This window comes from Dermochelys coriacea, chromosome 1 (genome assembly GCF_009764565.3).
Source record: "Dermochelys coriacea isolate rDerCor1 chromosome 1, rDerCor1.pri.v4, whole genome shotgun sequence".
NCBI lineage: Eukaryota > Metazoa > Chordata > Testudines > Dermochelyidae > Dermochelys > Dermochelys coriacea.
The window spans coordinates 234,094,410-234,110,979 of record NC_050068.2 but is presented as its reverse complement, the minus strand read 5'-3'; the positions used below and the strand labels follow the sequence as shown (position 1 = coordinate 234,110,979).

At 41.0% G+C, this 16,570-nt stretch overlaps 1 protein-coding gene across 16 annotated transcripts in view; it reads left to right on the top strand.

The window, feature by feature from the left end:
* Positions 1 to 16,570, top strand: part of SOX5 (SRY-box transcription factor 5) — a 394,764-nt gene that overhangs the window by 334,416 nt on the left and 43,778 nt on the right. The gene's annotated exons all lie outside the window — the stretch shown is intronic.

The following is a 16,570-nucleotide window of genomic DNA, read 5'->3' as shown; positions in this document are numbered from 1 at the left end:
AGAAAGAATGATTTGGGTATGGTGTTGGCTAAAGAGGTTTGTGACTGTAAACTAGGAAACTATTCCTTTGTTTGTAGTTCCTCCTGCATTTGGAGAAGCAGGACCTTGTACATTCCTTATAAATAAACAAGATTACATTAAAGAAAATACAAGATTCCATCATCAGTTTCCACCCCCAACTGGAACATCCCCAGGTCCCAAATGTTGACTAAACATTTGGGTCAAAAACGAGCAACAGCATTTAACCCTATCCACACTACAGTTAAACCAGAGTGAACTTAAGCCATGTTCAAAAGGATAATTGTTCAAGGCTCTCATTCTCTACTGCCCTTCCCAAACCACCCAACAGGGCTAGAACACAGCTGTAAAACAGTTAATACACTATATATACAGAGCAAGTGACTGGCACTTGCTTTCCAACTTTCACACTTACTGTACTTCTTAGGTGGTGTTTATGTCCATTCCTTGATGGATAAAATGTACCCAACCTGTCCATTTAACTGGAAATCTTTTCCTTTACTGTCTCTTGTTGCTTAGATGAAATATGTGGAAAGAACTGTGGGTGACTGATAGTATTTTCCTCTCCATTCTTTTTCTCCATATACTCAATAAACACAAACAGCTAGGCACAGAAACTGACTTTTTTAACCACAGTTTTTTAAGCACAGTGAAATTATATATCTGAATAGAACTTGTGATGCTCTTATAAAATAAAACATCTTTCTGCACAATAAAAAAAAGTTTAAAAAACAATAACAAAAATGCAGTGATACAATGCCTTCTCCCCTGCCCTCCTCCTAAAAATAAATTAAATAGATGGAGGGATTCATAGGATTCCCATTCAGATTAACTCTTCCCAGCTCTGTTTCCCGATATCATGATGTCTCTTTGGCAGAAATCTGACTCTCAAGCACAGCCACTAGTGAGCCAGCTCTGTCAGGCTCAGTCAGCGCTTTTAATAATGCAAGCTCAGAAGAAAACAAAACACACACACACACAGAGAAACCCTTTGAAATCTGCTACTGCAAAAAAAAAAAAAGGACAAAAATTAAAGTGAGGCCCTGCTTTTCTAAAACGTATGGCTTCAGAATTAGGTATCTGATTGCTTCACATCTGTGCAAAGTGGAGATGACCTGGGTCGTTCCATGTGCGCACGACCTGTTAAGGTCCCCACCATAACAATCAGTGCCTTGCTTATCTTGTGCAAACTAGGAAAGCCCAACCACATTTTCCTTTTTTCCTACAAGGGAATAGTTCTTTCTGGGTTTCAGTCCTTGTGGAAAAAGGCCCCACAGCATTAACCAAATAGCATTGCTTGAAACCATGACATCGTTCCTAGTACTACTGCTTTGAGGAGCTGGTAAAGAGGTCAAACAGCTCCCCAAAACTCTCCTTTACTGCAAAGCATTAAGAGGTCAGGAAATTATTGCAAGCAGCTGTACGTGCATTAGGCTAAAGAATGTAACCAGTCTCCAAATGGGTTAATAGCACATTGTTGCACCAAAGACACTCTGAGCAGTAAAAATACCAGGCCTGACTCACCACTGGGTTACAGCAATTTAAGCTGATTTCCACTAAAATGAGAGAGGCTACACTAGCGTTAAACTGGAGTGCAGCAGAAATGAATCAGGTATATTATATTTTTACTAGCAGTTGGCTTAAGCCACAGATTCAGATCCAAATATGCCCAAAGTTCACTAGTATGTTTGGATCTGAAGTTTCTGTTTGGCTCATTTTAGAAATATGGGCCAGCCACAAAGTTCAGATCTGGATTCAGACGTCCCCAGAGTTCAGGGGCATTGGGATCCAGTATTTTGTTTCAGATCAATCTCTCTGGGTTTTTTGGGGGGTTTTTTGGTAGAGGTGGTATAACAAAGAACTGACACACACACACCCCACACACCCCGAATACAATTTGGTGCATAAAACTGATAGAGGAAGAGCTGCATTTTACAGAAATAAAATAAAAATGAATGAAAAAGGAACATCACAATTGTTTACAGCTGCTAGGATAGCTATTGAGCTGACATGGCCAGCTTGCCATCCAGCCTAGCAGTTTCATTAAAGCATAACAGGAGGGACAGCATGGAATCTGAGGCAACATGATGAAATGGAGAAAGGATTGGCTTTCTGTGGTTGTGTTATTGTTTTCATCAATCCTTTGCCAGTATTTTATCCCTTAGGTAACTCTCTAAGAAGTCACCTGGGGATCATCTAATTTCAAGGTTGACTGAGCGATGAAGGGCAGGAGAAAGGGTGCTGGAAAGTGTGGCTGGGTGAGGAGGGAGTGTGTAGCTTGGCTGGTCTTAGTCTTGGTTTGCCCTGCTGTCTGCTCCTAGGAACACTTTTCCTCTCCCTCACCCTGCCTTCTTGATTAGCTATATTCCCTTGCTACCAATTCCAGGCTCTCCAACTTTCCAACTAGAAACTAACAGAAGGAGTGGAGGAGTCAGAGGGCAGGTGAGGGGCAGAGAGTAACTGACACAGAGAACAAGGTGTGGGAGGCAATGTCTTTTATTGAACCAACTTCCATTGGTGAGAAAGACAAGCTTTTGAGCTTACACAAAGCTTCTCTTCAGGACCTGAAAACTTGTCTCTCTGTCACCAACAGGAGTTGGTCCAATAAAAGATATTACCTCACCCACCTTGTCTCTCTAACATCCTGGGGCTAACATGGCTACAATGACACTGCATTACAACAATAGAGCAAAAAGAGACTTCACGCAGGGAGGAGAGGCTAGCAACATGGGAGAAATGGGCAAAAAGCATAAGGAGACAATGGAGGGTGGTGTCTTCCAGAACTTATAGAGCAGAGTGTCAGAGTGTTGCCCACTCTCAAGATTTTATCAGGAATTTTGCAATATTTGGTGTTTTTCCTGAAGTGCCAACTCCTGGGGTCATGTGACTATTTGAGAGTCTTAACTTTCAATTTGTTTAAAGTGAGTTTTAGTCCTCATGGTTCCAGAGAAAAGCTGGAAAATGTGACCCAAGTGTATCCAAAAAACTTTGAAACCAGAAGGCAAATAAAAATAATCCCAAATGTATGATATATTGGGGACTGACTCATGATTTTTGAACGCTTGGGATTGGTGATATAGGTGTTGGGGGAAAGCTAAGGAGATAGTGGGTTGTTTTGATTGAGTGGGAGAGCTTTTTTTGGTTGGTGAGAAGGAACCAGAGTGAGGAGAGACGGCTGAAGTTCATGTTGAGGGTAGGGAGAGCATAAAAGGTACTCAGGGTGGGCATGATTGCTCTCCTCTCCACTGCAAATTGTTGAGAGTGGCTGTACACGTCTTAAGGGCCATATACTAAATCAGAGCTTCAATGTAGATAGTAAAAATACCCTGCATCAGTATAATACTGGGATATCTGCATTAACATTTGGCTTGTTTCTTTGTATTAAAATCCTATCAACCAAAGGTCATTGGTCCTTTATTATAGAGGTTTACTTTGTGTAGATACTGAGCTAATAGATGTCCTACAGCAAAGAATATGTTTCATTTCAGCAGCACGTACTGCCCCACTCATAAAGCAACAGTACTCCAGCCATTTAACCCCTTCACGAACCAGGAGACAGGCTGAGAAGGAGCATAGGAGGCTGAATCTAAGAGTTTCTTCAGGAAAGAAACTAGATGCCCCTCTGTGTCAGGCAGTAAACCTTCCACTCCACAAGTGCAAGTTCTATCGGACCATATATTTCATTTCTTCGTTCGCTTATTACAGCAGACTCTCCAGTGATATAAAAAAAACACAAAGCAGCCATGTGGATTTTCCATTAACCAAATGTATAACTTTTGTTAAACACAGAAAGAGAATTTCCAAGGGGTTTAGAGATCAATTGCCCGTTCCAGTCAATAAAAGCCTTTGCGTTAACTAGAATAGGCATTAGATTAGACACCAGTATTGTTAATTTAACCAGCTTCCAGAAGCTGCTTGCTCTGTCTGCTGAGAAGTAGTTTGTATGCACTCACTCTGTACCAGGTTTGTATTTGGCCTTCTGACCCCATGTTCAGACAGAACAGTTTTAAACTAAGTCTGATAGAAGCCTATTTAGCAGTACCCATGTCTTACTTTTAAGGAAATATTGCAATGTTTCAATCAGGGATTTTATTTTTTTTTTATTAACAGTGTAAAGCATTCCTCTCCAGGGCACAGCTCTCTGATCATCCCACTGTTACACTGCTGATATCTTAACAAGGGGCTTCACAGATATTTCCCCCCTTAACCTGTGAAGAATCTCAGGTAACTGGGGGTCCCTGCAGAGACAAGGCATCTGAGATGGGGAAAATCTATTTTGTTTTCCCATTTAAAGACAGACTTTTCTACAACCCAGGATGGAGACAACACCAAATTATATTATGTGCCTTTTCCTGCAGATATTTATATTTTGTTTCATAAAGAAAAAATGTGAAGTACTTTGCTTGTAATATACTACAGTATTCAGTTTGTGTAATGTGAAATAGTGAAGTATGTTTGTGAGAGAGACTTAAAAAGAGACTAGGTGTAGACTTTGTTAAAATGGAGAACAGTACTCTCCTCAGAAGCTTAGGTGTACTGCTGCAGTGTTGCAAACTCTCCCAATTTTATGATCAGTCTTATGAAATGTCTTAGTTTATTTAAAGCCCCAACTCCTGGAATCATGTGAATATGTGAGAATCTCAGCTTTTTTTTTTCAGTTAGTTTCAAGCCCTCATGGTTGCAGAGAAAAGCTTGAAAAAGGGACCCAAGTATATACTAAAAGCTCAAAAACCAGAAGACAAATAAAAAAACCCCAAAGTGTATTGTTTTAATAAAATCTCATGTTTTGATTTTAAGCCAATCTCATGATTTTGGGGGGCCTGACTCATGATTTTTGAACATTTGGTACTGGCAATACTGCAAATGCATAAACTTTGCTCTCCAGAAGTGTATTTCTGATCCTCATTACCCCATGGCAAGAAGGATTTAGCAGTATCCAGACTAGGAGTAACTCCAATCAGAAGCCAAGAGAGCGACACACCCTTCCATTCAGTTTTGTAATGAGATTTTAACAAGGGGCTCTGAGGATCCTCCTCCACATATAAAACCAGGTATAGATTTTTGTTCACAGTCGTGTGTATTTATGTGCTAGTTGTGCGATACACAAGTGTTTAATACATTTGGTTTTCATAGGCTGTTTTAGTTTCTAGTCTTTTCATTTCCTGCTGCATTTTAAGTGCAAAATAGACTAGCATTGTGACTGATGATCTTAGACTTAGATGATCTATTAAAGATGGGCAGATATCTCACAACACTGGGAATGTGTGAAGAGAAAACCTTGTCTATGTTTAGGAATGCTGTGGATTGGGATATTCTGTGTACTGGGATCATCCAGAAAAGCTCTTTGAGTAACAAACCTTAAGTGGTTTGTAATTTTTTAGTATTTTTCAACTTTTTGAATGGATGTGTCAGCACCTGCTAGGCAAAAAGAGCTAAAAAACCCAAAACACTTTTAAGAGCTGTGTGTGTGTATATACATATGTAAGTCATGGATTTGCACAGCTTTTCAGCTGACATGTCAGAGAGTGACATGCCACGTCATGAATCAGTCACATATTGTTACATGACTTCAAGCTAACATGACATAACAGGAGTTACAAAGTGACGGACAGAACCCACATGACATATCCATAGGAAAACTGGCACAAAAAGCTTCTTAAAGTTCTGTCTGAAGAGTGCTTTCTCCACCCTCCCCTGAATGCTTCAGAGAAAAATATGAAGTAATATAAAAGAAAATAGTGTGGTGATATTACCACAAAAGCCATTTTAATTCAGTGTACAAGAGGGAGAAAATGTGTTTATATCATGAGACTGCCGAGTATTTTAGTTATTTCAGGTTCTAATAAATATCTCCGCTTCTACAAGTAATGTTCTCAGAGTTCTAGTCATCCCAAGTTAGTGTTTACCTCAACTTTAGTCAGGTTAAGAGCTACATAAACAGTAGTTTATGGCTGCACGTTAATACATTTTGAACTTTGGCATGGGCTGTCTTAGTGAAAACATAAAACTTTCTGATCCAATACAGGCTGCATTAACTCTCTGACAAGTCTGGGAGTGGGGAATAATCCCTTTGGCCCGTCCTCTGGTCCTCTCCTTACCCTCGTGCCCCAAGTCAACTCCTCCAAAGTTCTGTGTCTTCGTACCTACTGGCGACACACATATCCATCCACCCGCCCACAAGAAAATGGAGGCCCAAGTGTGGAGAGATCCTGCCCAAGAGTCTAGTGTTGGCTATATCATCTTGCCCATGATGCTGTTTTATGATATTATATTAGGACCAGCTGCCATTGCTACCAGAGTGATCTGGTATTGCAAACTCTTCCTCATGTGGGTAGTCTAATTTCATGGGATTAGTCACATGAATAAGGGTTACATGATTTGGCTATTGATGGCTGTTTAAAATAAAAAGCCAGCAACTTAAACTCAGTGGTGATTTAACTCATCTCCATTTTCTTATTTAACATCAAGGTACAGTTGGACTGTGCTTGCAATGTACTACTCGTAAAAGGCACAAATCTAATTTGGGTCAGGGAAATTAGACATACAGTCACATTTGGCTGGACAATGGGTTTTCCTCATCTTGTCAAGTGCCACTACATTTGTGATACCCAAGGTCAAAATGTTGTCACATGACCTTTTGCCCATCTTACTACTGTGCTGAAGCCTGGATTTACAGTTTTAAACTCAACAGCCCTATATACATTATTATTGTTGTGTTGTTATTTACTTGTATTATCATAGCCCCTAGGAGCCCCAGTTACAGACCAGGACCCCATTTGTGCTAGATGCTGTACAATCACAGAACGGAAAGACAGTCCCTGCCCTGAAGAGCTTGCAATCTAAACAGACAAGACTGACAGGGTGGAGGGAGGAGTGGAAAAACACAAGCAGAGCAAATGATGTGATGATAGCAAACATCATGTTCATTCTAGAATATTGTATGTATGTACGTATTTATGATGAGTTTAGTTAGGAGGGGATAAGCTAAAGGGAAGGGAGAGGGGACGTTGAAGGGAAGGGATGGAGGGGGACAGAGATGTGGAGAAGACAGTGAGAAGAGTGACGCTGAAGTGAAGAGACTGTCAGGGAAGGGGGATGCTTGGCGCAAACAGCCAATTCAACACAGGGCAGAGAAAGTCTGGTCAAAACTGTAGCAAGCTCTCCAAAGGACCAATAGTCTCTCTGCTTTGGCTTCTGCCCCTGCTGACTTGAGTCTCTGGCAGGCTCCCTTGTTGCAGCTTTCTCTCAAGCCCACATGGGGAGGGGAATGGGAGACACCATCTGGATCCTAGTGCCTGTAGAGTGTGCGGCATCTCCTCTCCACAGTTCTGGATCCAAGGGGATACTGGGTGGGAGGAGGCGGTGGCTCCAGCTGGGCCATGAGGATGAAATGTTCTATACAAGATGAGTCCTGTGTGAGAAATAAGCCCAACATTTACGGGACGATAGAGGCAAAATGCCAAATAGATGCCAAGAGTTCTGGGTTCATTTTAAAAGTATAAATGGGTCTCAAACACATGGATAATTTCAAAATTGTGCTTAGAAGAGCAGGTGTTTTATTAAAATTAGCTCTTTACTTTCAATCGAGTGCAGTATGCATCACTTCCTCGTCCTGTGCTCTCGTTAAACAATGTTGTGATTCATCTTCAGATGACTGCATGCCAGTGTTGGGTGAAATGATTCCTATTGTAGTCACAGTACGTAGTTTGTGAAATCCATTTGTAAACTGTTGTGGGCTTATATAGGAACACAGCTGCTGTATAAACACAAGTCATTATAATTGAAATGATTAAATCACCCGATGCTTACAATATATCCAAGTATCTTATTTTGATCATAATTAATTGGTGGCATATATCTTTTGAGTCAACAGTCAAGGATTTGTGCCCAGAATAAGTCACAAAACATAGGTTTCAGAGTAGCAGCCGTGTTAGTCTGTGTTCACAAAAAGAAAAGGAGTACTTGTGGCATCTTAGAGACTAACAAATTTATTTGAGCATAAGCTTTTGTGAGCTACAGCTCACTTCATCCGATGCATTCAGTAGAAAATACAGTGGGGAGATGATTTATATACACAAAGAACATGAAACAATGGGTGTTACCATACACACTGTAACCAGAGTGATCACTTAAGATGAGCTATTACCAGCAAGGGGAGGGTGGAAGAAAACCTTTTGTAGTGATAATTAAGGTGGGTCATTTCCAGCAGTTGACAAGAATGTCTGAGGAACAGTGGGGGTGGGGGGTGGGGAAATAGTTTTACTTTGTGTAATGACCCATCCACTCTCAGTCTCTATTCAAGCCTAAGTTAATTGTATCCAGTTTGCAAATTAATTCCAATTCAACAGTCTCTCGTTGGAGTCTGTTTTTGAAGTTTTTTTGTTGAAGAATAGCCACTCTTAGGTCTGTAAATGAGTGACCAGAGAGATTGAAGTTTTCTCCGACTGGTTTTTGAATGTTATAATTCTTGACGTCTGATTTGTGTCCATTTGTTCTTTTATGTAGAGACTGTCCCATTTGACCAATGTACATGGCAGAGGGGCATTGCTGGCACATGATGGCATATATCACATTGGTAGATGCACAGGTGAATGAGCCTCTGATAGGGTGGCTGATGTGATTAGGCCCTATGATGGTGTTCCCTGAATAGATATGTGGACAGAGTTGGCAACGGGCTTTGTTGCAAGGATAGGTTCCTGGGTTAGTGGTTCTGTTGTGTGGTGTGTGGTTGCTGGTGAGTATTTGCTTCAGGTTGGGGGGCTGTCTGTAAGCAAGGACTGGCCTGTCTCCCAAGATCTGTGAGAGTGAGAGATCTGTGATCGTCCTTCAGGATAGGTTGTAGATCCTTGATGATGTGTTGGAGAGGTTTTAGTTGGGGGCTGAAGGTGATGGCTAGTGGGGTTCTGTTATTTTCTTTGTTGGGCCTGTCCTGTAGTAGGTGACTTCTGGGTACTCTTCTGGCTCTGTCAATCTGTTTCTTCACTTCAGCAGGTGGGTATTGTAGTTGTAAGAATGCTTGATAGAGATCTAGTAGGTGTTTGTCTCTGTCTGAGGGGTTGGAGCAAATGCAGTTGTATCGCAGAGCTTGGCTGTAGACAATGAATTGTGTGGTGTGATCTGGGTGAAAGCTGGAGGCATGTAGGTAGGAATAGCGGTCAGTAGGTTTCCGGTACAGGGTGGTGTTTATGTGACCATCGCTTATTAACACTGTAGTGTCCAGGAAGTGGATCTCTTGTGTGAACTGGACCAGGCTGAGGTTGATGGTGGGAAATTGTTGAAATCATGGTGGAATTCCTCAAGGGCTTCTTTTCCATGGGTCCGGATGATGAAGATGTCATCAATGTAGCGCAAGTAGAGTAGGGGCATTAGGGGACGAGCACAGAGGAAGCGTTGTTCTAAGTCAGCCATGAAAATGTTGGCATACTGTGGGGCCATAAGGGTACCCATAGCAGTGCTGCTGATTTGAAGGTATACATTGTCCCCAAATGTGAAATAGTTATGGGTGAGGACAAAGTCACAAAGTTCAGCCACCAGGTTAGCCGTGACATTATCGGGGATACTGTTCCTGACGGCTTGTAGTCCATCTTTGTGTGGAATGTTGATGTATAGGGCTTCTGCATCCATAGTGGCCAGGATGGTGTTTTCAGGAAGATCACCGATGGATTGTAGTTTCCTCAGGAAGTCAGTGGTGTCTCAAAGATAGCTGGGAGGGAGTGCTGGTAGCGTAGAGCCTGAGGAGAGAGTCTACATAGCCAGACAATCCTGCTGTCAGGGTGCCAATGCCTGAAATGATGGGGCGTCCAGGATTTCCAGGTTTATGGATCTTTGGTAGCAGATAGAATACTCCAGGTCGGGGTTCCAGGGGTGTGTCTATGCGGATTTGTTCTTGTGCTTTTTTTAGGGAGTTTCTTGAGCAAATGCTGTAGTTTCTTTTGGTAATCCTCAGTAGGATCAGAGGGTAATGGCTTGTAGAAAGTGGTGTTGGAGAGCTGCCTAGTAGCCTCTTGTTCATATTCCGACCTATTCATGATGACAACAGCACCTCTGACATCATAATCAAAAAGGCTGACAAAGGAGGTGCTGTCGTCATCATTAATAGGTCGGAATATGAACAAGAGGCTACTAGGCAGCTCTCCAACACCACTTTCTACAAGCCATTACCCCTCTGCCATGTACATTGGTCAAACTGGACAGTCTCTATGTAAAAGAATAAATGGACACAAATCAGACATCAAGAATTATAACATTCAAAAACCAGTCGGAGAACACTTCAATCTCTCTGGTCACTCGATTACAGACCTAAGAGTGGCTATTCTTCAACAAAAAAACTTCAAAAACAGACTCCAACGAGAGACTGCTGAATTGGAATTAATTTGCAAACTGGATACAATTAATTTAGGCTTGAATAGAGACTGGGAGTGGATGGGTCACTACACAAAGTAAAACTATTTCCCCATGTTATTTCCCCACCCCCACTGTTCCTCAGACATTCTTGTCAACTGCTGGAAATGGCCCCCCTTGATTATCATTACAAAAGGTTTTCTTCTTCCTCCCCCACCCCCTGCTGGTAATAGCTCACCTTAAGTGATCACTCTGGTTACAGTGTGTATGGTAACACCCATTGTTTCATGTTCTCTGTGTATATAAATCATCTCCCCACTGTATTTTCCACTGAATGCATCCGATGAAGTGAGCTGTAGCTCACGAAAGCTTATGCTCAAATAAATTCGTTAGTCTTTAAGGTGCCACAAGTACTCCTTTTCACAAAACATAGCATCTTAAATATAGTGAGTGGGGGAAAATATGTTTTTTCTTCAGAGTATTATATAAAAGTAGCCCATATAAGGCCCTGTACATAAATAGTAAGTCAACCCCCTGGAATTTTTTTAAAGGCATCAACTTTCCCTCCTGGATACTGCTGTGAAGACAAAGAATCATTAGACATCGGTAGACATCAGCTATAAAACATCAAGAAATAGCTTGTGGGTAACCTTTGACACAATTGAACTTGCTTGAAATGAGCTAGGGCTGGATTCATTGCCTTTGGTCAAGCCAGTAGGTGGACTAAAGGTCTCTCTTATCCTTCTTTCCATATCTTACATTATTAGTTTCTGGGAGGTGAATGTGTTCTGGATGAATGATGGGAATGTGTTTGGATGTATTTTTAAATAGACATTTGTTGTATGCCTGAAAAGAATAGGCCAGCTTAACAGTGCGATGTTGGGGCTGTTTGAAGTATATTTTTTTAAAGCAGTTGCCTTCTTTCAGCCTTTCAAAAACCCATTTTTAACTGATGGTTTCAGCTCAAGGAATAGTATGGGATGTATTTTGTGTCTGGATGCACGCATATTTGATGTAATTAATAGAGAGATGGAATACAAAAATCTCCATAATTTGACCTAGGAAGATCTTGTAGTTCTCATGATTTCATTTCAAATTCATCTCTGTAATTCACTCAACTCCAGGAGTGAACTGTAGTGAATTCTTACAGTGTAAAACACATATTCTGATATATAGTTGTTCATTTTAGTTTCAAAGGGCCTGATCCTGAGAGGTTCTGAGCATCAGCATCAATGTGAACTGCAAGTGCTCAACATCTCAAGTGTCAGACCATAAGTCTTGTTAAAGAATCCAGCAGTTGGTGATTTAAATTTCACTGGTGGAAAATCAAGAGTGAGATGTGAGTGTAGTCTGTTGCATCTCACTCAGTGAGGGATGAATTTGACACAACACAATATTGTCTGTTCTATTTGTATCCTCTCACTGGTAGTTCTGAATAAAAATGGAACTACAATTTATTTCTGTTTTTTAAAAGGTCTGTATTGTTAGGCTTGTTAGATATTAATGTATTTGTTTATTAATTAGCATATACCTTAAACTTAAAACTCTGTACACTGGTGGAATCCCCACTCAACCAAATAGGTGTATATGTGATTTATACCACTTTAGACCTCTTTGCACTTGCAGAGTTTTGTAAAGTCACCTTAGTGTAAGTGAGAATCAAATCCTTAGGTTAAAAGCAAGAAAGTATTATTATCCCCATTTTACAACTCGAAAACTAAGGCACAGAGAGATTAAAGGCCTGATTTTTCCATTGCTCTGCACCTTGTGTAGTCATTTACAGAAATAGAAAGTCCTACCTTTTGGATTTGGTAACATTTTATACTCACCATGCACTGGTGTAAATGACTTCACAATGTGCAAGATAATGAAGAATCAGGCCCTAAGTGACTGATCCAGGATCGCACGAGAAGTCTGTGGATAAATCCGGAAATGAACCCAGATCTTCTGAGTCCCCAGCCAGTGCCCTTACCACAATACCTTTCTTTCTCTTCCCTCAAATTTCTCTTTCTGAAGCCCTAGGTCCCTCTGCCAGAGGGCTGTTTCCCTTAATAGAGTAGGTTCTAGGAAACAGCCTATGCCCCAGTGAGTCACCAGAAATTCTCCTGTGTGGTTCCAACACCTCATAACAGAGTAGGAAGATGGAGAAATCCTGCTCCCTGTTACAGGGATATTGCAAATTAGTTATGTCCAAAATGTAGAAAAAGGGGTGAGGGCATAAAATTAGAAATCAAAGTGATTTCATTTTGTTAAATATAATTGAAAACAGAATTTGAGTTGGTTTGAAACATTCCCCTGAAGTATTGCAGATCTCCTCCATGCCCCAAAAAATTGTGGAAATGCATGTGATACAGAAAGTGGCGTGAAACTGATTAGATCTAGTTCAGTATCCAAATGGAGTGACGTGCAAAACCTAAATAAGCAATATAAATGGTGAGAAATAAAATCACTTCAGTTTTAGTGATCGTAGAGGGTGATAGTAACACAGGTGAGCATATTTTATTTTTAATATCTGAGTTTTGTGTTCACACTTTATCTTTTAAAAACAATTTAAGAGTTTGACAATTAAATTGTCAACAAGTTCATTCCTATAGTAGGAAAACCTATTTAGACAGTCTTTTCATACAGTTATATATATCTATAAATAAAAACACCCTATCTGTATCTATGCACAGCATACTTGTACTGTATACGTAGCTGCCTGTATGTTGATGTAAAATCTATCTAGCCTATATAGAGATATACAAAGTCAGAGGGAATACAGGTGGTTTTTTTAAAAGGAATTTTTTAGTCCACTGGGGGTTGTACAGACTCTTTGAAATTTTTTACTTTAAAGTTCTTTTTGACTTGTTTCTTCTAAAGTTTTCAACAACTGATTTTCTGAATTCTGGGTTCCATGCAGCACTTTTGCCTCTCTTGTATGACTACAGCAGGATGAAGGGTTTGTTGCTAATTTGTTTTGATATGGTGTGCTTAGGTCTGTCATCTTTTTGAAATTAATTCCTTTTGTCGGTGTGTGGGGTTGAGGTGGTGGTGAGCTCCCAGTGTACGTGTCATCTACAGCGAGGAGAGGAGGTGGTAGACTTTGATCAGTGTGGCTTCTGTTTTCTTGTTGTTCATTTTAAAAGTACCAGTTTGTAATGCAGTTTGGCTTTGTGGGTTCTTGTTTTGTTTCTTTCCAGGTCCTTCCCTTCCTTTAGAGATTTCTTCTTTTCTAGTTCATCGCTATTGATTTTTGCCTAGTAGTTCCTGAACATTATTAGCCAGAGGGAGGCAGTAGCCACTGAGTTCAGTTTAGGCAGGAAACCAAATCCAGTATAAAGTCTATCTCCTTTTTATAAACATGCTTTATACAGATAGAGAATGTATGTTAGTAAGAATAGGACACTGAAAGTCAGGACTCCTAGGTTCTGTGTCCATAATTGTTATGGTAAGGATTAAAAAAATAACCTAAGTGTTTTGGAAGAGATATAAACACTCATGTTTCAGGGCATAAACCAATCTCTAGATAATGGGAGGTGGAGGTATATTCCCTAGAGACAGGTTTTCCCATAACTACTTACTGTTTTTTTGCACCTTCTTCTGAAGCAGCTGGTACTGGCCACTTTTGGGGACAGGATGCTGAACTAAATGAACCTCTCGTCCAATCCAGTCCAGCAGTCCCTGTGTTCTCATTCCTGACTCTGCTACTTACTTGCTGTATGAGATTAGGCAAGTCACTTAACCATGCTGTGCCTCGGTCACTCCAATTATAAAATGAGGATAATGATATTGAGGTGTTGTGAACTTCAAATTCACAAATACTTGTGAAGAGATTTCTTGAAAAATATTTTTCTTGTCCTCTCTGCCACATATTTCAGCGGGGCTGTTTGGAAGAAATATTCCTTTTAGAGGAATTCCCCCCTCTAATTTTGTGATCTTCTCTCACGATTTTTACCTTATGTGAAAAATTTTGTATTGTTAAAAGCCTGAAAAATTGGTTCTTGACTTCTCCTGAATATTTATAGTACTTGTGTTGATGCCTGTTGAGCCTATCTGTGCCTAAGACACTCTTTTCTTGTTTAGCAGCTAACCTGAGCCTAATTAATAGCATTACACAAAGTAGTAGCAGTGTTGGTATGGGAAATACAGTTGAACAATGCTTTCATTATTAGGAATTAAAAGTTATCGAGAGGACCCAATTGTGGCACAAAGTTTAGATGAGCCCCCACCCGGAACTAATTCTCACTTCCTTGGCTCATGTTGCATCTGTACCCCATATTAGCTGTTTCTCAATATGGGCCAAATCCACAGAATTTACTTAGGGAAAAACTTTCATTGAAATGTGTGGAAGATTTTCCCAAGTAGTGAGACTGCAGGATTGGGCTCATGTTAATTTATCAAATTAAATTTTCACTTATGAAGTGTTGAAGGATCGGGACTTATATGTACATAGTCAGGCACAAGCAAATGTTAAAGGACATTGTGCTTGTAATTCTGCCCACTGCTGTACTGAACACTTACCTACAATATTCTCAGAAGTGTGGCTGCTAGCAACCATCGCTCCTGCTATTTCAATCAAATAAGAAAACAGTTGCCTAAACAGCAGTGTATTGACAATAAAAATACAATATTTACCTTGAGGATGGTTATTAAATTCAACGTTTGAAGTTTGGGTTGGTTAGAATAAGCATCCACAAATCCAGATGTTTATCTGAAGATTATCCTGTGTAAAACTCTTGAGTGAGCAAAAATGACCTAAAACTCTCACAAGAACAGGCTTCTTTGCACACTTCCTGATACTTGTGCTTGCAACTCACCTGGAGATGTCACAAGGACAGCCATTTTGGTGTTCTGAGGGTACTTCCAGACCCAGACAGAAGCTGAAGTGTGTCTCTGAGCATTTCAGAACCTTATAAAACCTTCAGTTTTGTTTTTAAGCATTAACAACAAGTTTTCATTTCACACATACCAGCTGCACATTACTAACTTCTGTGTTCATGTGTGTGGTGTTAGCACAACAGGTAGCCTCCAGCTTTGAGAACTTCAGGGCAGATCCTAGCACAGGACTCGCATTGCTGATAAGATTTTTAGAGACCATTTCCAAAGTAGTGTTGAATCCCCTTGAGAGTCTTGACCAATTTATATAATGCAATTAATGAGGTCAAAACCAGATTGTGCTCTGGGGATCTTCTTGGGCATGAACAGGAGAAGAATTCATCTAACTCCTTCACCACAACTACCTTCAGGCTGTGTTAGGCCTGGAATAACCCTCATTGTCATGAGTCCATCCCCCATTCCTTGAAGGACTGATTGGTGGACCTGAGTACTTGTGGACTCCCCCAGTCTGCCCTTCCCCTATACCTGTGTGCTGTGGTTCAGAGGGCCTCCATGGAGCACAGCTTTGAGGAATCCTACACTCCCCTCGACACCCAAGCACACTGATGATACTACAGTCTGGTCCCTCCATGTTTATGGATGGTAGAGAGCAGGGTTTGCCCGCAAGCCACTAGACAAGCCCCACTCATTCTCCCAGTCTGTTTAGGAATTATATATAAAACGTGGAAATCAGGATATCAGATACAAAGGGAAAACAACAAAGCTGCTCTTTGTCACAGCAAAACAGCAAATGGAATAGACAAGAGAAAAGCTGAGGGTTTCCACGTAGTCAAACAAAGAATTCCAAGAGCTGGTTAATAAATTGGCCAGGAATCTGCAGGCTTAAAATCATCATCCCATCGCAGAGTGGAAGAGAGGACAAAGGGCGTGATTTAGCTCCCAATTAAATCCCTGACCAAATGCTCAGGGACTTCAAAAAGACCATGATCTGGCTCAAAAAAGGGAAAAGTCTGCATATAAAGAGCAGGACTGGCTTTTGGACACCCAATAAACCCACAGCCCTCCAAACCCCAACTGTAGGAACGGTCATAAAGTTAGGCCTCAGTTATGCCGTTTAGGCAGTCAGACATTGAGGGTGGTGGAGAGCAGCACTGTCCCAGGGAAGCTCAAGGAGGAGTTTGCCTTGGGTTGGTAGAATTCAACCTGAGCCTCCCTGGCATACAGGGGAGACACGCTCATTGCTCCACCCATGAAAGGGCGCCCCATGCTACCCTGCCATGCAGCCAGTGCTTTCCCCAATGCATGGAGATGGTATTGGCTCCCTCTCCTCCCTGCACACTTTGCGATGTCCTGCTCCCTGGGCGATGCAGGAAGATGGGTGAGTCTTCTTGTG